Source organism: Pteropus alecto, unplaced genomic scaffold (genome assembly GCF_000325575.1).
Source record: "Pteropus alecto unplaced genomic scaffold, ASM32557v1 scaffold101, whole genome shotgun sequence".
In the NCBI taxonomy this organism is placed as follows: Eukaryota; Metazoa; Chordata; class Mammalia; order Chiroptera; family Pteropodidae; genus Pteropus; species Pteropus alecto.
The window spans coordinates 5,059,049-5,085,624 of NW_006432945.1; the positions used below are offsets into that span (position 1 = coordinate 5,059,049).

The 26,576-nt window shown below is 39.9% G+C and overlaps 1 protein-coding gene across 1 annotated transcript in view; it reads right to left on the minus strand.

The window, feature by feature from the left end:
* The window catches only part of PTPN14 (protein tyrosine phosphatase, non-receptor type 14), a 144,748-nt gene that overhangs the window by 102,812 nt on the left and 15,360 nt on the right, over positions 1–26,576 (minus strand). The window contains exon 2 of the mRNA XM_006907886.3: positions 25,637–25,731. The gene's annotated coding sequence lies outside the window, so the exon portion shown is untranslated. The remainder of the gene's footprint in view (positions 1–25,636; positions 25,732–26,576) is intronic.

The window sequence follows — 26,576 nt, forward strand, 5'->3', positions numbered from 1 at the left end:
CTCTCGTCCGACTCATAAAACTAAACGGGTCTTGGAGATTACTTCACGACTCACTTTGGATCAAGCAGTAACTGTCTAAAAACTGGGACAAGCAATTGTGGTCAGATGTAGTGTCTCTTCCTAGGCTTAGCCCAAAAAGGGATAAATAAAGACACATCCAGTTACTCATTAAGGTTAAAAAAATGTAAATGAATTATAATAATTAAGAGCTTGGGTTTTGAAGTAAAAGAGACTTGAATTGGAATTTGAAAAGTTTGAGTTTAAACAAACTAAAATCTTGGGCAAACTACTGAAATCTCTGAGCCAGTGTCCTCACGTATAAGATGAAAATAACAGGATTTAAGCGTTTTTGGAAGGATTCAGCGAGATAATGCACGTAGAGCAGTTATCAGAGTATCTAGACCACAAATAAGTGCCTAATAAGTTATCTATTATTATAGCTCTTCCAAGCAGAGGAAAGATGGTAAAAAATTAACACTCGAGAAAGAAAAAGATGTGAAAGGTGATACTAACAACTAAAATGTATTTGATACTTTCTGAAAAATAATTAAATAGTTGACACTTAAACACCACCAGTTTGAACTATGTCGGTCTACTTATACGTGAATGTTTTTCAACAAATACAGACAGAACTGTAAATTGTTTTCTCTTCTTTACAATTTTAATGTTTTCTCTACCTTACTTCATTGTAAGAATATAGTGTATATACACATAACATACAAAATATGTGTTAATCAACTGTTTATGTTAGTGGTAGGGCTTCTCGTCAATAGTAGACTATTAGTAGTTACATTCTGGGGGAGTCAGAAGTTATATATGGATTTGACTATGTGGGGTGTTGGGGGGGGCTGGAGCCCCTAACTTCTGCACTGTTCAAGGGTCAATTGTAATATTAAGGTGAAGAATAAGAATTAAATGGTTAAAAATCTCAGTAACTCGAAGGGGTCCAAATAAGAAATAATGCAGCATTAATCCACTTCAGGAGAAAATGTATTTGGACAAGACTTAAGTTATCAAATTAAGATGAGGCAGGAAAAACACTTTTTGAAATAGTTAGGATATGCTATTTTAACATATTTTTCACACCCACAGATAAACAACACTTCATGTTTCTTTCCTAAACATAAAAATAAAACTCTCCTGGCATTTTTGGTCCTGAGCTTACAATGTACTCAGTAATTTTCCATTTCACTTTTGTGCTCACAGATTTAGAAGTGCACCTCGGTTCTTAACAAAAATATTTATGCTCTGAAGTATTTATTGCTTCTGCATAACTAGGTCCCAGCGTAGAGATGAGAAAGGTATCTGAGAGGAAATGTGGAATAATAGTGTGCAAAGTGTTCTAGAGCAGAAGGTCAAACGATGGAACATACTTTATAACTGTAACAGGATAGGGCTGGAAACAGAGTTGAGGCTTAGCCCAGCCCTGCCCCGGGAGCTCAGCCCACGTCCTCAAGGCAAGGAATTCCGGCTCCAGTGCACACGACTGCACGCCTGACCAACACCAAGGCTGGAGCCCCTCAGGGGAAAATGGGTGACTATTATGTCCCCAGCTCCCAAAACTTCAAACAGATTAGCAGATCATGGGTTTTCCGCTTCTTTTTTTAGGCAACGCCTTGATTTGCAAATGAAACATTACGATACAAGCTGGACTGACTTGTATGACTTCTACATGACACCCGCAGTCCCAAATCCTGGGACACCTAAAGTGACCAGGGAACATGATTTGAAAGGACAAACTAAATGAGAGCTTAAGGAAGATTTGAAAATCTTCAAGAAAAATTTATCTAAAACATGTACATTTCCATCATTCAGCTTTAACTTGATCTATTATTATACAGAACCGCTTTGGTAAATCATAAAAATCCTATACAAAAATATACCCGTTTTTGTGATTAAACTACTGGGAAAAGGAATAGTAGAATTCAATTATTCAATCGATCTAGCTCGGTTTAAGTGTAAGAAAACAAAATTATTAAAGTGCCAGAAGAAAATACATTACAAATATGAAGGTAGAGAAAAGTCTTTCCTAAATAAGATCAGAAACCATATCGGATTTTAGTACATAATTTAAAATGTCTGTATGGCTAAAGACAACATAAAGTGGGTTAGAAGACAACCATCTGAGAAAAAATACTTACAACATATCTAACAGACGAAAAGTTAGTATCAAAAAAAAAAAAATCCAGTAAGAAACTACAAAAAAAAAAAAGAACAGTTTATAGCTGAAAGAGGGCTAAGAGGCATATGAAGATATTCAACCTCACTATCAATAAAATATAAATTAGATATGCATGCGGCCTTTTTTTTTTAAATCACTCATGCTGGAAAATAAAAATTAGAGGCTGATCATTGCCAGTGCTGATGAAGAAGACATGGAAATGTTTTTTATTGGTCTATACATAGGTACGACATTTTTAAGGGGATATTTAGCGTTACCTGTAAAATCTTAAGTGTGTATGACCTTGAACCCAGTAATTCCACTTCTAGGAATCTATCTTATAAGATTCCACATGTAACCCTGTGAAAAGATGTTCACCTCCGCATTATTTATAAGAGGGCAAACTGGATATAGCTAGGAGGTTGTATGGAACACGGTGTGAACCTTTAAAAGAACTAGAACCTGTTCACACTCACACAGCCAGGAGATGACCATATAGCTGACTGGCAAAAGCAGGTGCAGCACTATGCACCGTATAATTTCCTTTCTAATTTGCTTCCTGAAACTTTCTCTACATTTCGTATTATGTACGTATAAACGTTCTGGGAGGACATACTCAAACTGTCAGTTGTTGGCGGGGTGAAAAGGGGAGAATCCAAAACTACATCAGCACACTGTTCCCAATTTAATTAAACACACATACACACACTCACATACACACACACTCAGAGAGAAAGAGAGAAAGACAAAAGAATAGATAGATTGTCCATGGATGGCAGGATTCTGAGTGATTTTTTTATTTGCTGCTTTATAAAATTTTCTATATTTCTTACATCTTCTACAACGATCATTATTACTTTGATACTGATAAATACATTGATTTAGGTTTAAAATGTTATGATGAAAGGCTTGAGGGGGCTTTTAAAAACATGAGAAAATAATATTTACTGAGTGTTACTGTTTCTGTCCCAAGAACTAGATAAAAATCACAAGGCAAAGCCAAGAGTCAAAACCGCTTCTTGCTCTTCCCATTTTAACTCTCTGATTCTCCTGACAAGGCTCACGAACATGATACAGATTAATTTAAATAAAAGCATATAATTAAGTACAGGCTCTAAATGGTGTTCCATTTCAACAAGAGCTGGAATAATTATAATTAAGAGCTGAAGGTTTCATGGAAGAAGGCAACACGGAGCTGAATCTTAAGAATTCAGAGGGGCATAGAAAAGAGAGGACATGAATCTAAAAGTTCCTCAAATTACCTTATCATCCATCTTTTCTCAATCTGAGAGCTCGCAATGCTGAAAACTGCCACTTAAACACTGAATAATTCCAAAAAGAGACTGAAATATGACTACGCAATAATGAAATATATGTTAAAACATATAAACATGCACACATGCATTTAAACATGCGTATTTTTAAATTCTCTAATTCCCGCCCCCAAGAGAAAGACTTCAAAGCCAGTAATAATCTACAAAGTACCCCAATACATCGCTGGCAAACAATATGGCAATATCTATCAAAATTACAAATGCACAAACATTTAACCCAGCAGTTCTGCTTCTAGAAATTTATTATAAGACTCATACCTGGGTGAAAAAAATTTTTTTAATTACAAAATCTAGAAACAACCTAAAAACTAATATACTAGATGTGTGGAAAAAGGAGAAGTGGGATATACATGTTTGTAGGTATACGATATATCTCTGAAAAGCTCTATTACAAACTAGTTGGCATCTGAGAGGGGAAGCTGCGACTAGAAAACAGGTAGAATGAAGACTTTTTACTACATAATCTTGTGTGTACTTTTAAAATTCTGCGTTATGTTCATCTTTTACCCAAACAAAAATAAGTATAACTTAAAGTTTAAATTTAATACATTTTATCTCTTCCCTCAAAAGAAAACTTCAGAGGCAACCCTTTACATAGAAAAGTTATCTATGTATGTAAACTTGGAAAGTCTGCCAAAGTTCAAGTTACTGTAATCTTTTTAAATGGTTAATCTGTCAAACGCTCTGTAAAGTTGTTATATTATTTCTAATTTAAGGATAAATTTTCTAAAACTGCCTAGGAGACAACTCCTAAAAAAAAATAATAATCGGTTTTGTTTGGTGTCTCCAAATACAGAAACTCTTCACATTACAGGAAACTCGACTTCAAAAGCCACTACATTTCCTACAGGAACTCTTGCTCCTGGCGACACTCGAGGCGGAGAAAGGGCAAACGGTTCTACCCACAAGTGTTTCTGGCAGCACCTCTCGTGTGCCATTTTCTCACTCCAGGCAGTGAGTCACAATTCCAGTTTGAGGCATTTGAGCTTTATACTTAATTCTAAGACATCAATGAGGATGGGCCTGAGGATAAAAGTTCTCTGCAGAATATTCTGCCAAATAAGTAACACATACCCATGTGTGTCCCTGTTGATTTAATTTGCGGCAATTACGAAAGCTACCTGAAAAATCACCTTAGTAGCCTGGGACAAAAGATGGACTCAGGTTCCAGATTCCCGATTCCTGATTAGAAGGGTCCACCGATCTACCCTGTTCCCTTCCCAGCCGAATCTGCACCTATCCACATCCCCAAGTCGATTCAAACTTTGTTCGAACATCCCGACTTCCCAAGTTCCTCCACGGCACATGGCATCACCTCTCCTGAGCGCTCTCTTCTGGAGAGGCTTCTTACAATCGGTGCCACCCTTTTAGCAACAGAGGAAGGGCACCAATACCCTCCTCCTTGAACTCAGGAAATGACAAGTATGTGCCATCGTTTGACCTCTTTTTTTGTTGTTGTTATTGTGGTTCTTCATACAAGAGCAATTTCAATTGAGGTGTCATCACCCTGAAGTGTCAGAACCACTGGGGAGCAGATAGGAAAAAAAAAAAAGCTCAACGATCAACTTATCACAGATCTCACTAGATTTCAATGTACATAAGGAACCCTGGCTATGACAGAAGGGGACGAGGGGATAATTTGCTGCGGCCTATCTAAGGTCTTCGTAAGAAAGTTTGAAAGAAATCTGAAACCAGCAGAGGACAGCCCTGGGACTGTGACATCAGCGGGCATGTGGTGGCTCTGGTCCCTGTAACATTCATATGAGAAAAACACAGATGCATTCAAACATTGTTGTGACCACTAGGGAAAAGATTTAAAAACACCTGGCACTGGGTAATTATTCATTACTGTTAGAAAATATGTAAAAGACTAATAACGAAGGACCTACCGTGCTCAACGGTGATGTGAGAAAACTAAATACAGTAAAGATGAAAATGTATTCTAAATTGATAGGCTTGTGCAGTTTTAAGTAAACACCAAAGCTCAAGGAATAATATGGTGACTAGGGATATTCAACTGGCAGAACTAGGCAAAAATGCTAAAATTGTCTTTCCATGTTTTAATATGATAATGTAACTATAATAACGTTACAGTCTCATAAGCCAAAAGAGATCTGGTTAAACATAGAACACTTCATAGTGAAAACATAATAAGAATTCTATGAACATGTAGTTGTAAGCTTTTTAAGAAGTGACCCTACGCCTGTCTTATCCCTGTTGAGTTTTTACCTAATACTGTGCCTGCAACATGACAGCTTAATAAACACTTGTTAAGGAAATGAATTGGGATCACAGGGGTCGTTTAAGACTAAAGAAAGGTCTTCTAATTTACATTGTGGAACATAAAGCAACCACCACTGCATCCCCCAAGCCCCACCTCTGCGAAGACCTTCACGCCGCACTCAAGGAGTCAGAAAATGCATGAGGATTGTGACTTCCCTCAGCTGGCATTTAGCTAGACAGGGAACCTCCATGTCACTGCTGCCTCCAAGCCCCTAGCCCAGCCCCTGGGCAGTTGCCCCAAACATATCACTGTCGAGAACCAGCTCCTCATCAGGTAATTCTCCTACGTTATTCTTCCCTAATCCTTACAGCAAAGTTCTGGAAGTCTGTGTTCTTCCCATTGCACTAAAACTGCCTCCTGCCCTTAGCTGTCACATCGAACCTAAAGTGACTAAACAGATGACAGGACCAGAAAGTCCACAGACTGATATCTCAGCCCCATCTCCAAACATCAAAGGCAGCACACACACACCAGCCACGGAACAGCACTCAGAAACTTCCAGTAAATTGCACATTTCCAAGGTACCACTCTGCTAGGCCCTGGGGAAAGTATGGTGAATGAGGCACAGCCCCGGCCACAGCTAAACTCAATCAAGGGGAGACCAACAGGTAAACAAGACTCAGCATACCCCAGGATAAGGAGCCAGGTCCAGAATTCTAAGGCATTTTTCTGCATGAGGTGAGGTACACAGTAACTCTGAAGGACTCCCGGTAGGATTGGCTCGGATTAGGAAAAAAGTAGCTGCCTTAGAGAAAGGCAACGGGCTTGGTACTTATGGCATAAAAAAGGTGAAGAAGAATGAGTCTACTCGGTTGACTCAAGTCCCCATTTTGTTTAACTCGCTAAGACGTGATGTCATCACTAAGGTAGGGAACATAGAAACAGGGATCGGTCTAAGAAATCGAATGGACTGTTTGTGACATTCTGAGATACCTGCAGTCAATCACGTGGAAAATCCAGTAGACAGCTGGAATGTGGGGGCCATGAAGAGACAGGGGTCTGAGTTAAACAGACAAGTTCAAAGTAGTCGTGGACATGGCTGGGAAACCCTCCGAGAAAGGTGGCAGGAGGGCAGAGGACCCGATGCTAGACCACACCTACATTCAACAGGTGACCAGAGGAGGAAACCCCTCAAAGGACAGTGAAAAGGAACCCCCAGGGTAGGAGGAGGAATATCAGGGGGCCCAAGAAGGCAATGTTTCAGGAAGAGGCCATGGTCGATGTCAAATCCCAAAGGAAAGACAAAGACAAAGACTGAGAAATATGTACTGCGGCAGCTAAGAAACGTCTGGCCCCTTGCCAGAGGCAGTGTCCGAGGGGTGAGGATGCCAGCCACGTGCACAGAGCCAAAGCCTGCATGGGAGATGCGGTCAGCCCTCAGAACTCTCTCCAAATCCTTGGCTACAAAGGAAAGAGTCCAGTCTTTTTTTTTTTTTTTTTTAACTTAAGGATTTGTAATAAGCAAGACATATTACCACCAGATCAAACTGTCAGTCCAGAACAGATTTACAATGAAGCCTCAGGGGTAAATGCAAGCCGCGCCCGCCCTCCATCCTCAGCTTAGACAACAGACAGACAATCGTGATGAAGGAACCTGAGAATAACTGCTCAGATGGATTACTAAGAAATGAAACCAGGACCCTGATAATGAGTGCAGAATCATTAATAACACTAAGAACACACTTCTCAGAAATGGCAATAACTAATTTTCAGCCAAGCTTTCTTTCAAATACAAAGGCTATTTCTAACGTTTACAAAACGTTCTTAACTGGGTTAAGGGCACCAAAAGCTTCAGGTGAACATAACAAATGGTGAAGCCGAAGCTGCATGTTCACGGTGGCGGCAGTCCACCTGGGGACCACCGCTCGTCAGCCAGGAATGGGGTGGCTGACCCCTCGGAGACAGGCACCAGGTCACTGGCAAGGCACCCACGCAAATCTTCCTTTGCTCCCTCTGTTTTTTATTTATCTTTTCCCAGTCCGGATGACTGTTCCTTATAAAAAAGAAACTCTCACTGTCACAATGAGACACAGCAGACTTTTAAAATGACTTGTCTACTAACAAGGGTGCTATTTTTTTTTTCATATTTTGCATCAAGGAAAGGACCGTTTTATATTGGTCTCCAACTAGACAGTGATCAAGTTAAATGAAAACTCAGTAGCAATCGTTCTACTAGTCCCCAAAAGATGGCAAACTATTCCTGGACATGGCCTGCTTTCTTTGCAATAAATGAGTCATAAAACTTCTGTGCTATGTAAATTTTATTTGCAAAAGGAGGAAAAAAAAAAACCTTCACAGTCTCACATATTTAAGAGAAAACACTATGGCAGGTATATGGTTTTAGTCAAAGGAAAGGAATGGCTCCCCATTATTCATTCTGAGCAGTAGGTCCTCATCAGAGATTAGGTGTTATGTCTGCCACGTTGCAGGAGTTAACCATTAACCTACTGGCTAACAACAGCCAGACAGTCCTCCCCAGGTCTTTGGGTCTGCAGACCAGACTGTGAAAAAGAAAGAATGCATCCTGTTTCTAAGGCTGCAGACGCGGATAACCCCACATAATTCTCTATGAGTAAAGGACGTCTCGGAAGTCAAGACTTCAACATATGTACCTTTTTTCAATTAGTCCTGAGTCTGCAGGGGTTCACCCCAAAAAATCAAATTCTAGGATGAACTTTTCAACAGGTGTACGTAACACCTTCGACCCTGAAACTACAAATTAGCTGTCACAGAGTTAAATTTACTCTTCTCTAGGATTTGGATGTTTTAGACATTACCATTATTTTCACCAGATTGATTCAACCAACTTTTTGTTCCAGTCGGTACCAACTAACAACAGAGTATGGGAAAGACCATTTATTTATTTTTCTTATATGGTTACTTTAGTTTATCAACCTTTTCTAAGCTGCAAGATGGTTCCGCTTGCTGAAAAAGAGCTCACAGCCACTTCCACTTTTCCTTTCTTACCTTCCTTGCCCTCCATGACCTCACCTCCAAAAGCTTAATTATATCCCACAGAACAGTGCTCTCAAGGTGAAAAGTGAGCCCCCTGCGCTGGACAAATAGCTAAAGATCTCTCAATTTGTTTGCACTTTCTCTGGGTACGTCTAAACCTAGACCCGGACACAGGAGGGCCTCTGCTGTGTTCTCCAAGCAGTCAAAGCCAGAAGCAAGAATTCTCGGCTCTAGTTTCTGAAGGCTGGTTAGATGAGCTTTTGCGTCTGTGCAGGAGAGAACACGATCACCTCGAGAAGATTCTCCCATGTTACACCGACACGATGGTAGGGAACGCATTTTGACATCTCTTGAAAATTCACAGATGTGAAGCTACTAGATAGTAATATGAAACAATGGCCAAGAAGCACATGAAAAGGTGTTCGACATCACAAGTCATTGGAGAAATGAAAACTGAAGCCACAGGGAGACGCCACCTCCTACCCATTACGACGGCCACTATCAAAAAAACAGAAAACAGAAAACAACAAGTGTTGACAGGGATGTGGAGAAATTAAAACTCTTGCACTCTGTTGATGGGAATGTAAAGGGGTACGGCTGCTCTGGAAAAGAGTATGGAGGTTCCTCCCAAAATTAAAAATAGAACTATCACATGATTCAGTAATCCCACATCTGGGTATATAGCCAAATGAATTGAGAGCAAGATATCAAAAAGATCTTTGCACACCATATGCATAGCGGCGCTATTCACAACAGCCAAGAGGTGGAAGCGAATGGTAAACAAACATAGTCCAATCGTACAGTGACCTAGGAGTCAGCCTTAAAAAAGAAAATTCCCATAATGCTACGATGTGGATAAACCTTAAGGACATTATGCTAAGTGAAATAAGCCAGTCACAAGAAGCCAAATACTGTATGATTCCGCTTATATATCTGAAACAGTCAAAATCTTAAGAGACACAAGGGTGGTTAGCAAGGGCCAGCTGAAAAACTTCTGGAGCTCTGGTTCACAACAATGAGTGCACTGACATTACTAACCTGTACACTGAAAAATGGTTCAAATGGTAAATTTTATGTTTTTTTACCACAAAGTTTAAAAAAAGAATTAAAAATACACACACAGACCGGGGGGGTGGGGAACCTTAAAACAGGAATGCTGGTACAAACACCAACTCAGACCAAAATGATTTTTAACCTCTGAAGTACTTCTGATTTACATACTTAGCTAAAAATGATCTGGTCCGGAATAGGAAGCGGCAGAAAAACCTAAAAGGTAGCTGGGGAATGCAGCAGAGCAGAGGTTGAAAACGAGCAGCCTAGAACGCAATGCGGCCCACACATGTTCACGCATTCGTCTGTTCAACAAGCACTCACGAAGCACCTACTATGTGCCAGGCACTGTTGTAGATACTGTGCGTAGAGCAGTAAACAAAACATTAAAAACCCTGCCTACATTCCGATATTTTACTTGGCCCAGGGAGTTTTATTTAAAAATTTGAAGGTGTTGCCGCTGTTTAACCATCAAGATGTTTCACACAAAAAATACAGATTTCCATTAGCTCTCGGAAAAAAAAAAAGTCTGAGAGCTCTGGCCTGAATTTCGGCCTCGCGAGAGTGAGCTGGGATTGAAGTAACCACCCCACTGGCGAGGGGCACCCTCTGGTTTGGCCGCAGTCCCCGCCACTCCCTGTATAACTATGGGCGAGCTTCATTCATTCTTCCTGTCTAGCCCTACGGCATCTGAAGCTTTAATCTGCACTGTATTTTGTGTCTGGGTTTCCAAGTCAGACTTCACAGAGTTTGAATTCCACATCTGCCTCCACCAGTTATCTGACTTGCACTAAACCTTCTGCCTCGGTTTCGTCTGCAAAATGGCATGATAATAATGGTACTTATTTCATAGGGTTGTCACAAAAATTAAATGAGACAATGTAGGCAAAGGGTTTATTAGCACAGCGCTTGGCACAGAGTAAGTCCTCATTAAATACTTGCTTTCTTAGACTTTTTGTTGTGTTTGTTATTACTCTCACCGTCAGCATCAGCATCGTTTTTATTACAAGAAAACAATCAAAGAATGGAGTGAACCCAAGTATGAAAGACTCCCTCCTTGTACCACCCCCAATTTTCCTTTTCTGTCCTTTTTTCTTTTTAATCTGGATAATTTTGAGAGTTGGCTTAGGAAGCCCAGGTGGTCCTTTACCATCTGGATGCTCTCAGCCTACATGGTCCAGAGCAGCAAACCTATTCAACATACAGCCCAGGGAGCAAAATTAATAGTCTGAGGTTGTCCTTAACGAGGATGAAACACCCCGTGTTAAAAGGCAACAAACTTAGTGCTTGCATAGACTCTCAAGCTCTCTGCAAAGATATCGTGAAGTGACCATGATTTTAAGATATGCTGCCGAGATGAGCCCTGTTGGTGCTTAAGAGCCGCTCTGGGCCACTCACCCACAATCCCATAACTGGATCATTTGAGGAAAGATTTTTCAAAAGCGCAAAATGGGCTTAGCGCAGTTGCCTGTGGATAGGAAAGTATGACCAGCTATTTTCCAACTAAAAAGCTACCTAGGGGATTTGTTTAAATGCAGATTCTGAGGCTCCGCCACTGGAGAGTGAATTCCCCAAGTCTGGGATCCCCCTGGGGTCCTTGGGAGGAACCTGGTTTTCATGAGCTCCCAGGCGGGTGAAGTGTGCCAACCTCTCCACCACCAGGTCCAGGCTTCGCCCCACACCCCAGCTCAAACCAGCCACGGCCCTGTGCTGAACGGCGCACACGACCACACGAGACTCCAAAAGTGACGTGCCGTGTGCACTCAGGACCCTCGTATGAGAGCATCTGGGTGACCCTAGGCTCAGCTCGAACCAGAGGAGCCACTAAAGACACAGGTGTAAGTGACCTCCACCCCCCAGAGCAGAAACCCTCAGCCCTGTTTGGTCTCCCGGAAGTGCCTTTCCTCCCCCCGACAAGTATCCATCTCCCTCCAGACTCCTCCACCACCCATGGCAACGACCAAACAGCTACGACTGCAAGAAAGAAATTCCTCCTCCCAGTACGTCTTCTAACTTAACGAAATGGCAACATGGCCCAGGGAATGGCATCTCTGCAATGCCTTGTGACCAGTCAACTATCCAAAATTCCACAGCAAGATCACTCCGCAAGCAGAAAGAGCCTTATCTCCGAGATAAAAAGACAACAATAAATGTACACGCTAATTGAGTTTTTAAAAACTGAGTTCAGCTTATTTATGTATTTTGAACCGCCCCCCGCTCAATGGGTTTTACTTCCTTCTCTCGAAAATGTCATGCTATATCACTGTCCTTGGAAAAGTAACATTTGGCAAAATACAACTTCCCTGGCCAAACCACAGGGAAACTATTGGGCTGATGATATTCTCACTTAGGCCTTGTCCTATATCTGACTAAGGAAGCTGTGGCCGACTTTTTGAAGACGCTCCTAATACCTGGGTGCAATTCTCCTCAATCCCTCTTGCCAAACCGTAAAGCAGGAAGCACACCCAGCACCTCACCCCAGAGGAGGCCGACTCACCACACACCCCCCACTTCATCCCCACCCCTAGGTCCCCAGAAGAATCTTCTGCACAGGGCACATGCATAGCTGACAAGCCCAACCACAAAATAGGAACAAATGATTTGCCCCTCCAGTTTCTTCACCCTTCCCCACACACCCCCGCCAGGTGAGGTCACGCGACCGAAGGGGTAGAAATAATTTCTGTACGAGGGTCTCCGTTTTGTTGTTGTTTTTCATGCTGACGGTGTAAGAGACTCAGGTACACGTACAAGTTGAAAAGTCACAGCACTTCCTTCAGACTATCCTTTGCAAGCACTGCAGTGACCAGTATGCTGCTGACCCCACTGGGACAAGTTTCAAAGAGTCACCACTGAGAAATGTGAGTTAGCCAGATATTACATTTGCCAGAAACCTAGCATTCCTGAAAAACACACCATTTATTGAGATATATTGACTTTACTGTGTAACGCCATTTTTCCAGATTAGCACCAGAGCAGGACAGACACCAAATGTGTTTTGATAAAGTGTATTTGAAGTTCCCTATTTCTAAAAACCTAACCCAGGCAATCCATATTGCTACCAGGACAGTATATATCTATTTTATTTGGGGACAGAATCAAATGGAAATAGGAAGGTGGTTTATGTTGGAAAGCACTGGATTAACTTTAACCCGAGAACAAAAAGAGAGTGAGATAGGCAGGTACTAAGTGTCCCATCTAGGAAAATTCTAAGCTTTCCAAATAGAAAACTCATACACATTCTTTTGTTATGTGGGGGTTAGGAGCAAGTCTCCCCAGAATGCAGCATCCTGGCAAGCAGATTACATTTCGAGGTGAAAACAATTAAAGCCCAACAAACTCGGGAAGAGTTTTTTCCCTCCCCCTCACCTGTCTAAAGAGATTCAGACAGAAAAATCTGCTTCAGGAAGGGAACCTCGCAGAGTCACCTCAGCGTGTACGAATTAGGTGTGGCAGACAGGGAGAGTCCAAGCAAAATATGTTCCCGAGATTCCCCTTTGTGTCCTATTTCTGGGTGGCCCTGCAAGAATTTGCTTACCAAATGTTTGCTCTTTCTCATCTACCTGTGAATTGCCTAGCCCCCTCTCCTTAGTCCAAAAATGACATATATATATACACACCTCATTTTGCCTCGCTGTCTTTGGGGCTGTCACGCTTATGTGAAGTCCCCATGCGCACATATTAAAATTTTGATTTTTCTCCTGTTAATCTCCTATATGTCATTTGAATTGTTCAACCAGCCTGAACTAAAGGGGTAAGGGGAAAGTTTCCCCAGCCCCACATTTACCGTCACCTCCCAGCTGGAGAGCAATCCCATTTCCCCACTCCACCCGTCCCTAAGCACCAGGCATCCCGAACTCCCAGCTTCCCCCGAATATGCACTAAACTTTAAGGCATCCACTCTCCACCTCCCACAGCTCATGTTACTTCTCTCCTCTTGAAGACATTCCTTCTCCTCTTCCTCCTTCCTGGAGGCCCTATTCATCCTTCCAGACTCAGAGACGTCTTCCTCTGCTAAGGCTATCTCATGCCATGCAGGCAAACACAATCAGTCTGCCTCTATGATGTCACAAAGAAGGCACTGCCGCCTCCATTTCAGTGAAAGCATGGTAGGTGCACTATAAATTTTCCCAAAAAGCAAACTGTAGGTATACATTACGAAATGCTTGATATTTCTTCCTTTCTGAAGGCATTATTGCACCAAAACTTAAGGAGCCTAAATGGAGACGGGAGAACCGTTCCATCAAGGTTAAGACTAGTTAAACACAAAAATCAGTCCATGTATTGAATCTAAAGAAGACATATGAGATGCTGCTGCTAGGTCGACTCATCAAATTTAACGAGGATCACAAAGCTAAAATAGCTTTAAAAAAATATATATATACCAGATAAACACCCACATTCCAAAATCTTACCATAGCAGCAAGCAGTAAGCCACAAATGAAAAGGTATAAGTACATGCCAGCGAAGTGAAACGTGCCCTTCTTCTGAGATAAAACACAGAGGGGGGAAAAAAAGTTGAAGGTAGGGAGAGGCGGGAAAGAAAGAGAAAAGACTTAAAATATTCAAAGTTTATAACAGAGTCCCAAAGGGAGGACTTAAAATACAAAGAACTTATAATAAAATCCTCTACGAAAGAAACCAGGATTTGATATCTTTTCATAACCCCCCAACTGCCACCTCCACTTTGCCCAGCACACAGTAAACAATAAAGGTTTGGCAAAAGATTGTCACTGAAAATCCAGCACTTCTGGATGGACTTCTTTTCCGAAGGATGAAATTATTGCCTGAGGGGGAAAATGGAGAAGCACAACATCATGTAAAAATGTTAGTTATTTCTACCCAATGAAAATATGACTTCGGCCTATCAAAGCCACTAATCTCTACTCATCAGGAGTAATAAAAGAGACTTCCTAGCCTCTTTTATTTAGATTTGGGAAAACTTCTTTAGCATTTGATTAACTATTTCCCAGAACAACAAGATTTTACTTCACTTTTTCATTCATTAAGGTCATTAAGTGGACTAAATGTTGTATTACACTAACTGTTCCAAATAAGCTCTTTTGTCTAGAACACCTATTCTCCATCACCTGTTGTGTCAGATGCTGCATTTCACAAAGAATGAAAAGCAGTAGGTAATGATCAAGTAATTTATTCACACCGAGAGGATGAATCTTCAAAAATGAATTTCCTATGGGTTCTCTTGAGCTGAGGACTCAAGAGAAACCATCCAAACCATCTAAAATCCCACTGGACAACTGGGTCAGCTGGGTCCAAGTGAGAGAGAAAGGATAGAAGTGTCTATCATTTACTCTGTCTCTAAATATGACAGCTATTCATTTCAAGTAAAGTTAAATTCAGCTAAACTAAAGCAAATTTAAAAAAACTAAACAACAAAATGTATAGTCTGTACATTCGAACAGTGAAACAAAATAAGTAGTAATGTGACAAAAATGTCCTAAGAATGTCTGCCCTGTGTTGTTTTATACTCCAGAAATGTTAGCTTTAAACTACTTCCCTAATTTAATCAGTGCCTTAATTTAAAAAAAAAAAATCCCTCAAGAAGCAAGAGAAAAGCGTGTTCTTGGAGCCGCATATCACAGGGGCTGTATCACAGCCCTCACCGTTCCGTCAACAGGATCTGATTCTGCGCCTGTTCCCTAACCCCCAACCCCAACTGAGGGCACTTTACTCACTGTCAGCAGCCCTGTTCCATATCTGCGACTCAGTAAATTCTCAGTAATACTTGGTGGCCCACAATAAACGCGAGCAATTATGCATTAATATTTTCCAGAGACATTTTGAAAAAAGAAATGTCCAAATAACAACAATCTTATTTCAGACACTAAAGCCCTCTTAGTTGTTTAAAAGGCGAACTCTAAATTATTCTTATTTACTCATTAAATCTATCCTGCCTAGACTTCTACCAGGTGATGGAGATAATCGCTTGTATAAACTGTTTTTCTAGTAGCATATCAAATAGAGGTTCTTTCAAATTAACCTGGATTATTAATATTCACAAAGAGTTGAACCCTCCCAGCCCACGAAATCTTTTCTTTGCGACATAAAAAAAAAAAAAGCAGAGCTGTCAGGTCTGAATGAAAGCTCTGCCTATCATCTGGTGGAGATTACAGTGAGGAGATGAACAGCAGGATGCAGGAAAGACGATGAGGAAACATGTATCGACCCCAGAACTTATTATGTGGCAGGCTTCCGGGTAGAAAATATTATAGACTTCTTATCTAGAGGCACTGTCCATCCCTTGTTTGATTCTCTATAAGCTACATCTAAACAAATTTTTAAAATACGGTAACAATTTTAAAAAATGACAAGACTTAGGAGGTATTATTAGAACGCTTTTGCTTTAAACCAGACTGTGGTAAACAATGAAATCAAGTCATCAACTCCAGCACCAGAGAAAATTCGGAATACACTAGGAATGGTGGAAGAGAAGTTTGGGGTTGAGAATGTTAAAGAAAAAAAGAATTGAGAATTTTTGGTGAAAATGCAATTCGAACACTCAGGATACCTGAAACTTAAAAACAAAATGTCCAATGCCATATACATATGACACATTATTGAACTGCACACTTGAAACCTGTTTGATTTTATTAACCAGTCACCCCAATAATTTTAATAAATTTTTAAAAAAGCAAAATGTCCAGTAGTTCAGCAGCAGGTGGGAACAGATGGGGATAATTCTGTTCCTCACAGAGCCACCCATGACCACTCACAGGAGATTCCAATGGTCCCCTTTCCATTGTGGGAACAGATGAGAAGACCAAATGTAAAGGCCCCCGTAGTCCCCATGTTTACTGTTCTGCATGCCTCATATACTTTCCTCCACCACTGTGACTTGTTGAGTTTATTGAGATCAGTCATGTGATTAAGAGTCTTGTAAATAAATGCAAAACATTTCACCAGTTCACACGAATGCTTTGCTGCCTGACCTCCTGCTTGGAGGTTACACATGGAGCTGAAGAATGTCACAAGCATTCTTTTCTACCCACCTGGACTAAATTGTTATTTACCCAAAGCTAGTGTCTCTTTCAAGGGATGAAAACACCTTCCTTGCTTTTTGTAACACAAGGGGAAAATAAAACAGATTTGCAATGGCTTTAAAGCAATAATTTTCTAAAAAAATAACAGCTGGATGCAATTTTTAAAAAAGTTTTGTCGAAAAGCCATGAATCAGTACAAGGTCCATGGTACACATGGCATATTAATAACATGAATAAAAAGATCTCTCATATAAATTCATATACATGTATGTTGTTTTCATAATATATTTGACAATTTCTTAGTGATAAAAAGGACTTCTGGCTCAGCTGCAGAACTTTCTGGAAAAAAAAAAAACAACTAATACAAGTAGAAAGCAGATCCCTACCTTGTGAGGAAAAAATCCATAAATATCAAATAGATGACAGTATATACCGGCAAAAGAAAGCGCAAGAAGAGTTCAGTAAGAAATCTATTTTTTTACAAATGCAAAATAAGCAATTAGGAAAAGTATGGGCAATATTGATTCAGCATGTGTTCTCCCCATTGTCTGTCAAAGGCAACTAAAACCATGTTTTATGAAATTTTCGTTTTGTATATTTAATTTAATATCCAAGAAAATAAATATCGGAAGCTTCTTAGATTATTTTTTTCACAAGTATGAGAGATTTCACATACGTAATGTAGCTTCTTCAAGATTCAAAAGCGGCTTTAACAGAATACAGAAGAGTCAGTTTGGGAGTTGGTACAATCACCGCCAGTCACTACGAAGGGAAGCTTTAGAGTAAACAGGTATCTTTTTCAAAAAAAGATAACTTGCAACATGACTGACCACCGGTTAGCTCATTCAACGGACTCGAATAATTATGCTCAGAAAAGGAACAAGCAGAATACAAACATCCAGACCAGGAGACTGTAACCGAAGAATGCATATGCAATACATGCTTACATAAGGTTCTGAAACAAACTCACTTTCCTAACTACATTAGGCTTAAACCAGCATTAAAAAAAAAAAAAAAAAAAAAAGCTAACATTCCTTGAGTCTAAACCAAATAGTGGTAAATGGAGGTTGCTTAGTAGAAGTGCAGACTCCAGGCTATTTTTTATAAAGGACATGAAAAATATGAGTGAAGACCACCAGAAGGAAAAAAAATAGCAAGAAAGCTATAAAAACTTTACCAGTAAACAAAAGATAATCAATTGCGAAAAATGAAAGTGTTTTTAATGATTTAATGCACAACTTTGCATTTAATACATAGTAAAATTATAGGTGATTACAATTTAAAACGCTTGAAAGGTAAGAGAGGAAGAAGGAGGCCCCTACTAGGCCTACTAAGAAGCAGGGCAATACCGACACAAGATTTTTTTTTTTAATTGCAAAGGCGATCAGGAGCTGACTACATACCCAATAGCGAAAATTATTGACTTTTAAGACTCAAACGCACTTATGAAACTAATAGCTTATAGGAGCCTAATGTGCTATTAACCCTTGGATGATCCTGACATTTTTACAATACAGCATCTACAGGAAGAGACACACACAGAGGCAGTGTGACCATGGACCCTGCATGCAAAGCTAAACGTAATCTCTCGCAGGAGCACGTCTACTGCCCACCTCCTCCTCCACCTTCCCATTTTCTTTACACATCCCTCAGTGGTCATCTTTGCTAACCAAGAATGAACCCAGAGTAGTTTAACTGGCTCCATGGATTTGACAACTGGGGGCCCTGAGGGCTATTTCCGTGAAAGCACCCAGAGGAACGGGAGCCCAGGTGGCCCGCAGCATTCCCCAGGCGGTGGCCCAAAGCCCTGGCCACGGCTCCGAAGCCTGGAGCTTTTCCTCCTGCTGGGGCTGAGTAGGGAGCTGGGAGTCTCTGCCACCTACGAGGTAATAGGCTTTCTCTCACCACACGGCTGAGAACTTAAGCATTAACTTTAATATTATGCTATAGGAAAATCAATTCCTGGTTTGGGCTAATTGATTTACAAACAAACTTTTGGAACCAATCCTTGATAAAGTAGGCCTAGATGTGAGAACAGTATGCATGTCTCAAGGCAGTAAAAGGGAAAGAATGGCAATTGGTATCAATAAAAACAAACTCTGAGTGTAAAATGAAAAAAAAAAAAAGATTTTTTTGTTAAATTAAAATCCAATTACTTCGAGTGGAAAGTAAGCAACATAAGGTACGCTTTTAAAAATATGGAAGCACTCAAAATATAACAGGATCAAAAGAAAGTCAACATATAAACTATGAAGTCTATTTTTTCAGACTACTCTCCTTTCCAGCAGCCCCCACACATCAGCTCCGGCTGTCTGGAAACCACTAACCGATCTCCCAATCTCTTCTCTCTCGTCTATCACATACTGCTTTCTAGACTGGAGACTTCCGGCCTCCAACGTAAAACACCCCTGAGCGTCTCGAATTATTTCAAAATAAGTTAGGAAAGTCTCAAAACACATCAATGTAGTAAGCGTATGCTATAAAGAAATCTGCAGTGGAGGGTGTCAGGAAACCTGAGACCCTGGAGATGATGTTGCAATTCTCGTGAGACTACAAATCACAGCTCAGAAGAAGCCAAGGAGGCACATACGCAACATACGGCAACCCGCAAACATTTTCAAGACCTACACAGTTACAGCAATACCCACCATTAAATTCACATCTCCAGGAAGAGATCCTGAAGTCTCGCCTGCACTGTCATCACAGGTGATGCTCTGCAGAGGGCAATGAACAGAGAGCAAGCAGGATATGCATCCTTTTCCACAATACGGAGGAATTTTTGCTAAATTCCACCTCTCCTCTCACCCCAGTGTTTTCCAATCTTTGTCAAGGCAACACCTAGCACTGTCTAAAGTGACCTCAACGATCAGGGTGAGGCTCTGAAAATATATCCACATGAAAGTATTAATATAAATGAATGCAGTTAACGAGTGTATCGTATACATTGCAGCCCCGTTTTTCGCGGGAAGTATCAGAGGTACATGCCGAATAAAGTGAACTATGATTGCAAAAAGAGAAAAGTTTAAATTTAATATTTAAATATGCCATTTGAATCTTTTCCTGGACAAAAATAAATCGGACAACTAGTAGTTTCTTCTGAGAAGAGTGACAGCACAGAAGTTTCCTTATTTGTTCTGACCACAAATTCAACCACAGAGTTGGAACGAAAAGTTTTCTAGAACTATTGGAATTGTCAAAGAAGCGTGGAGCTAGGATCCTGAAAATCATATTCTACTAGACCAACTAACTTACAGTGAAGACAAGGAAACTGAGTCATGAGTGGCTAAGTAACTTGCCAAAACCCAAAATAGCTAATTAGTGGCAGAACTAGGACTCAAGTTTCTTAAATTCCACAGGCGTGCACTTTCCACTAAACCACATGGGTGACGATGGGGGATGGTTGGAAAGTCTGCAGAAATTCAAAATGGACTTGGCCCATTACACATCTGCCCAGAGCGGTTTCATCTTACATGGCCTAAGGGACTCTCATGTAACAAGCCAAAGTCACCTCATAATGGTGCTGCCTTTTTAATGGGTAGTTGCTTTTTTAGACATATGTGTGATCAAAGTGATTAAAATCAACCTGGAGTTAAAGTGTACACATACCAGCAGCAATTCAAATTCCATTCAAAGAAGTAGCTATTTGGTTTTCCAGGTCAAAGAGTAATTATAGAAAAATATCATTTTAACGTACTCGGTCACCAGTAAAATATACATTATAGGAGACAACTGTTAGAATCTGTTTAGTAAGAACTCAAGGTCCCCATTTAACAAAAGAAAACACATACAGCTAAAGGGAGCTAGCTTTAGTAAAGAAGTTCTTTCAACACCACCCCATAAACAAAATACAGCAATGGATGGGAACCAAGATTATACCCCAGTTCTGACCCACCCAGACACAGCAGAGACGAAGAGGCATTAGGACTAGGATTGGCGAAACACTTGAAAATCCAGGGGTTTGTTGCTGTTGTTTTCCTTTACGCATATGATAGCTGACAAAGAGGGGAGATAAAGTAGAAAATAAGAAGAACAGAAAGTAATAAAGTAGTAAAGAGAGCAAATGACACAAACAGGGAAAGGCAAAAAGGTATACCTTATCACAGGGGGCACCAGGAAAGCTCCTTGCCTTCAGTGGAGGAAAATTCTAGTCGAGATGTAAGAATCAGACCAGATGTTTCAGAACAGCTGGAGAGTTCTCTCTGGGTGCAGAGGCTTCTGCCTACCTATCAGGTCTGGTCTTTTGCTTTGCCTGTTAAGGAACTTCATTTTATGAGTTCAACCAGGAGTGACCAAAGCTAGCTGAGAAATTATACTGAGCAGCCGGTCAAGGGGACTCAGCTCATTCTCAATCCAAAAGGCCTAATATCGGGACAAATTAGTTTACTGCTCAAAAATTCTGAATAAATGAAGTCACGCTACCTACTGTAATACAACTGCATGCATTGTTACTTCTGCTGCCTATTCAGTGTCCTTTAAATATTAATTACTTTTTTTAACTCTTCTTTTTGAGTATTCCTTTTCATTAACCAAAAATTTCTATCAATATAACGATATTTCCTTCTAGCAGGTACATCCAAGATACTAAATAGTCATGTAGTTAAAAAATGGACTGGATGTCACAGTAGCACAAAAATGCATGCTGAGGGACACCTAGCCAAACACAATCAATAAAGCAGAAACATCTAAAAGGTCATTGGGGATAAGTAGTGAAGCCAAGCTTACAATTTGTCAGCCAAATGCAGTCTGGTGGCCGCCCCCAAAAAGCGCTTGTGTTTGACAGCTGAGCACACCGGCAAGACAGAGTGTGCTGCCCGTGCTCTCCTTGGGGATCTCAAGCTAGGAGACGTGAAGAAAAGTAGCAGATTTTTGCCACTGCCCTCCTTATAAAGAACCTTGGATGACTCATGGATATCGGCAAACGTGTACTAATCACTGTATTACAAACGACAAGTTAAAAAGAACTACAAATTTGTCATATGTCTAAAAAGCTATTGGCTGCATTGAACATGTTGCTGAAAGTGTCAGATGGATGCAGGTATGTTAACAGTCTAGCAGCCACAGATTTAAGGTAAACAACTACAACTTCTTACCTGACAATCACCCTTCGGGTTAAGCCACGTGTCTTAGTTCATTCAGGCTGCCAAAACAAAATGCCACAGACTGGATAGTTTATAAACAACAAAGTTACTGCCTACAGTTCTGGTGGCTGGAAATCCAAGTTCAGGGTTTCAACATGCGTGAGGACCCTCTTATGGGAGGCAGACTTCTAACTGTATCTTCACATGGCAGAAGGGGCTAGGGAGGTTTGTGGGTCTCTTTTATAAGAACACTAATCCCATTCATGAGGCTTCACCCTTGTGACCTAATCACCACCCAAAGGCCCCACCTCTTGATGCTATCGCCTTTGAGGGTTCAGATTCAACATCAGAATATGGGGGGAGCATATTCGGATCACAGTACCACGTAAGTGGGTTCCGCCGGTAGCCAACATACAGGCTAAGAGGGAAGGAAAACAAAAGAGAAAGCGGAAGGGGAAGGGGAAGGGGAAGGTTTCCACGGGGGAGTGGACAGGGTAACACGATCTGATTTGGGGCAACACTGTACAGGGTCCCACATGCGGGACCGGAAACCCGAGACCGAAAAGTCATATACACATTCAATACATTTTACACCTTTAGCCTCAACTCTCCCAAAATACAGAATTCAGTGAAGCAGAACACCCTGCAAGGATAAGCACTTCTTTTGTTTTTAAAACTACGAGCAGCTTAAGAAAGCATGTCCAATGAGCACAAGAGTGTGAGAAGAGTTTAGCAGTAATCCTATAAATTCAACCTAAATATGTAACGATTCACTATAAACAAGCATCCTACTATTTGACTGCACAGGATCGTAAAACTTTCTGTTCTGCAATTACTCAGTTTCTTCTATATTAACATAAAGCATCTTCATTCTCACTTCCTTGGAGCCCCAGAATCGTTTTCCCTAAAGACTTACCTATTAGAAAATCAAAACTTCATAAACCAATGGGTCCTCATCATCCAAAAGAAATTTGCAAGAAATCCCTAAAGACTTTTACAAAATGAACTTAAACTGAAATCAGAAACCATTTCAGAAACAAAAATCCGAAGACTTTCATGGCTAATCTACTCAAACTCACATTTCAACACTAATCGGAATCTTAATATACACACTATTAATCTTCTAAATACACATCTTAACACTCTGCAGTCAGCAACTACTATTATTCAAATAAACTCTTGTTCACACACTGATGTCTGGTTCGCACATCCGCTTGCTTGTCCCGCACTTGGACTTGCTTCCCAGCAAGCTGTAATATTTCCTACAAGCTTTATCAGCCTGTGACTAAAAACAGAGAATGGATTTCAGTTCCGAGGAGGATTTTTGACATTCCTCCACTAAATGAGGTGGGAGGCCTCTGCACCCCAATGGCAGTTGCAAAATCCAACTGTCATTCCCAAATGCCAGCACCACTTCCCATCCCAACGTGCACGCGCACACACATACACGCACAATCTGCCTGAAGATTTCTCATGTCTCCTCAAGTGTTTTTGCCTTTGCTGTGAAGTCTCAAAGCCTCACGTGAGGAAACAGAACCAAGAATATTTACAGGTATGTCTAGATACCATCACTTCTAGGCAGAAGCCAAAGATAAGTGTAGTAGCAGGCAACGTGACACTTGTGAAGTAAACCGAGTGAGAGGTTACAGTTGGTAATAAAAAGTTTTAGTTTACAGTTTGAGGGGGAAACTGCAGGAAAGACTGGTTCTTAAGTTTCAGTTGGGATTTTCTGCTTTATAAACCATACTGCAATAGGTGAATCTGAAAACCACAGCATTAAAGCCATCTACTGTTACGTATGGAGGCAAAAAATCAATCCCCTCTCCTAAGACTTGAAAATATGCAACAAAATTCAGCAATCTGAATAGATTCAGCCATTTACCCAGGTCCACAGTAATTACTATGATTTAATTCAGATAAGTTATATAAAACCTCAAATCAAGTCTATGTCTTGTTTTCACTTTTTTTACTGTTTTGTTTCGATGTCAGGGTGAAGATGTATTTACAAAACATTACAGAGAAAAGTGTGGGGCCAAGAAAACAGCGACAGGATGTAAATGAGTAATTTTTATAATGACTTTTGGAAACAAGAAAATAAAAGGGGCACAGAAAGCCTGGAACCATCTTTGAGAATCAGCCTAAACTGGAGAGAGAAGAATGAACAGATGTGCAGACTTCAGAGACTGAAATTTTCAGACATGGATTAAAAAATAACTATGATTATCACGTTTAAGGAAATGAAATGTTAGCTTGAAAATGTGTGCAAGGAACGATACATTGTTTTTTTAAAAATAGCTAACCAGATTTGAAATATGAACAGAACTTACAGCAATAAAAAAATACAATATTAACTTTTTCAGCTGTTTCATACAAGTTTCACACATACAGAAAAGTTAAAAGAACAATATAATAAACACTTGTATACTACTACCTAGCTTAAACTTAACAGTTTTTTACATTTTATCATACTTTATATATTTTTAAATTTGCAAAAGTTGCAGACATCATATTTTACCCGTAAATATGTGAGAATGCATCTCTGAGAAATAGAAACACTTTTCATAAAAAAAAGAATGAAAAAGAAAAAAAAAGAAAAGGGGCCCTGTTTTATTCAATAACAGATGAATAACAATTAGTTCTAATCGTTTTTGTTTTAAAATACCATCATTACTAATTATAAAAATTAAGTCGTAAACAATGTTGAAACTTAACAAAACGAAAATTGCAAAACCTAGCACTAGCAGGATATAAGGAAAGCTGTATACTTAAATATTAATGATAATGCTAAACTGATAGCCTTTGCATAGAGCAATATGGCTATATGTAACAAGATCTATAAGCAATCCATGCCCTTTGACCCAGAAAACCAGCTTTAGAAACTATATCCCAGGAAAATACTCTCCAAGTAAATAAACGCAATTTGTTCGACATTGTTTAGAGCAATGCTATTTGTAATTGTTAAAATTTGGAAACAACCCAAACACCAAACTGTAAAAGAATAGTTACGTCAGTGAACTGTAATCCCAACTCTTTACTCCCTTCCTGCAATATATCCCATCCCATCATGTCCCTGTGACTTGCCTGGGAATCTTATGGAGTGAGTGGAGGTCCCTGACTCATTGATTTTTTGGCTGGGCCATGTGGTACGCTTTGGTCAATGGGATGTGGACAACACATCTGTCATCTCCATAAAGCAGCTTTAAATGAGAACATATGCTTCTCGCTCTATTCCTGCCCTCAGCCATGAGAGCAGCATGGCCCAGGTAGGGGCTGTCACTCAGCCTGGTTCTCAAATGAGAAGACACGTGGAGCTGAACTGAGTCCAGTCGAGCCACGGAGAGGTACAGCCCACCCACAGCATTCACATAACATTGAAAAGGAACAAATGTTTGTTGTTGGAAGCCACTCAGATGTTGAAATCTTTTTTGTCCCTGAAGCGAAACTAATAAAAGTGATCAAAATATGGCAAATTATAAAGTAACTGATATAAGAAAACAAATTGTGAAAAAGTAGAATAGGCAAATACCAATAATATCGAAATAAAATAAGGCAAGCAAACAAGCACCAGAAATTAACTAACTTAGAATGATGTAACAGTTTATAATTATTTTTTTGTAAATTGAGTATTTACTCATGTATGTCTTTAATTCCCACTTAAATGCTAACTCTTTAGTTGTTTTTCAACAATTCTATACATATCATATTCATAAGAGAAATAATTCTCTCCAACACACCTGTTTCTGCTCTATATGATATAAGCATTAGCGAATACTTACGCCAAAAGTAAATCTAGTGCAAGTGTCAGTATTCAGTCTTTGAATGTACGAACTCAGGGCTCATCAACTCTTTTTTCAGCCTATAACGGAAGGAACTGTAAAAAAACAAACAGAAGCCAGAGTTATTTGCTAGGATCATTAAACATTATGCAAAGCAAGACCTGAAAGAGCGTCAGATATCTGAAAATAAAGTTGTACTACCTTTGAATTTATGTTTACGATCTATGCTTAAAATTCCATTACGTTGGCATGATTCAAGAATCAAAAAAATACACATCGTCTCAAGCAATCTCACTCATGGAAATTTATTGTGAAATAAATCCAACAACTACTAATGTGAAGATTCTCACTGTGGTCTTCTGTAGGATACCAAGAAATGTAAATGTTTGGAATTTCAATAAAAAACAACAAAGAGGTTTATAGTATATCATTTATATGCAGATATACTAAAATATTAATTACTAAAACAATAAGTATGAAAATCATGTATATGTGAAGGAGTATATAAAACTATAACTATGAAAACATGTCTATAAATGAATAAAGACTAGAAAAACATGAAAAAATTTTTAAATAGCTGGAAACAGATCTGTGGGTAGACTTACCAATTTTTTTCTTTCTTAAAATTTATTTTAATTAGTTACAAGTATACAGTATATTGGTTAGACATCTATATAGTTCGTAAAATGATCCCCCCAATTACTCCCTCTCTCCCCTGACCCTCCACCTAGACAACGTATTCATGCTAACTGCATTCCCTCTGCCGTGCTCCCCATCCCCGTGACCATCCATCAGCTACTAATTTGTACTTCCTTAACCCTTCACCCCATTCTTCCAGCTGCCCAGCCCCCCTGCTGTGGCCATCTCCAAGTTGTCCTGTATATTTGTGAGTCTGTTTTTGATTAGTTTGTTCTTTTTGATTCTTAGATTCCACAGCAGT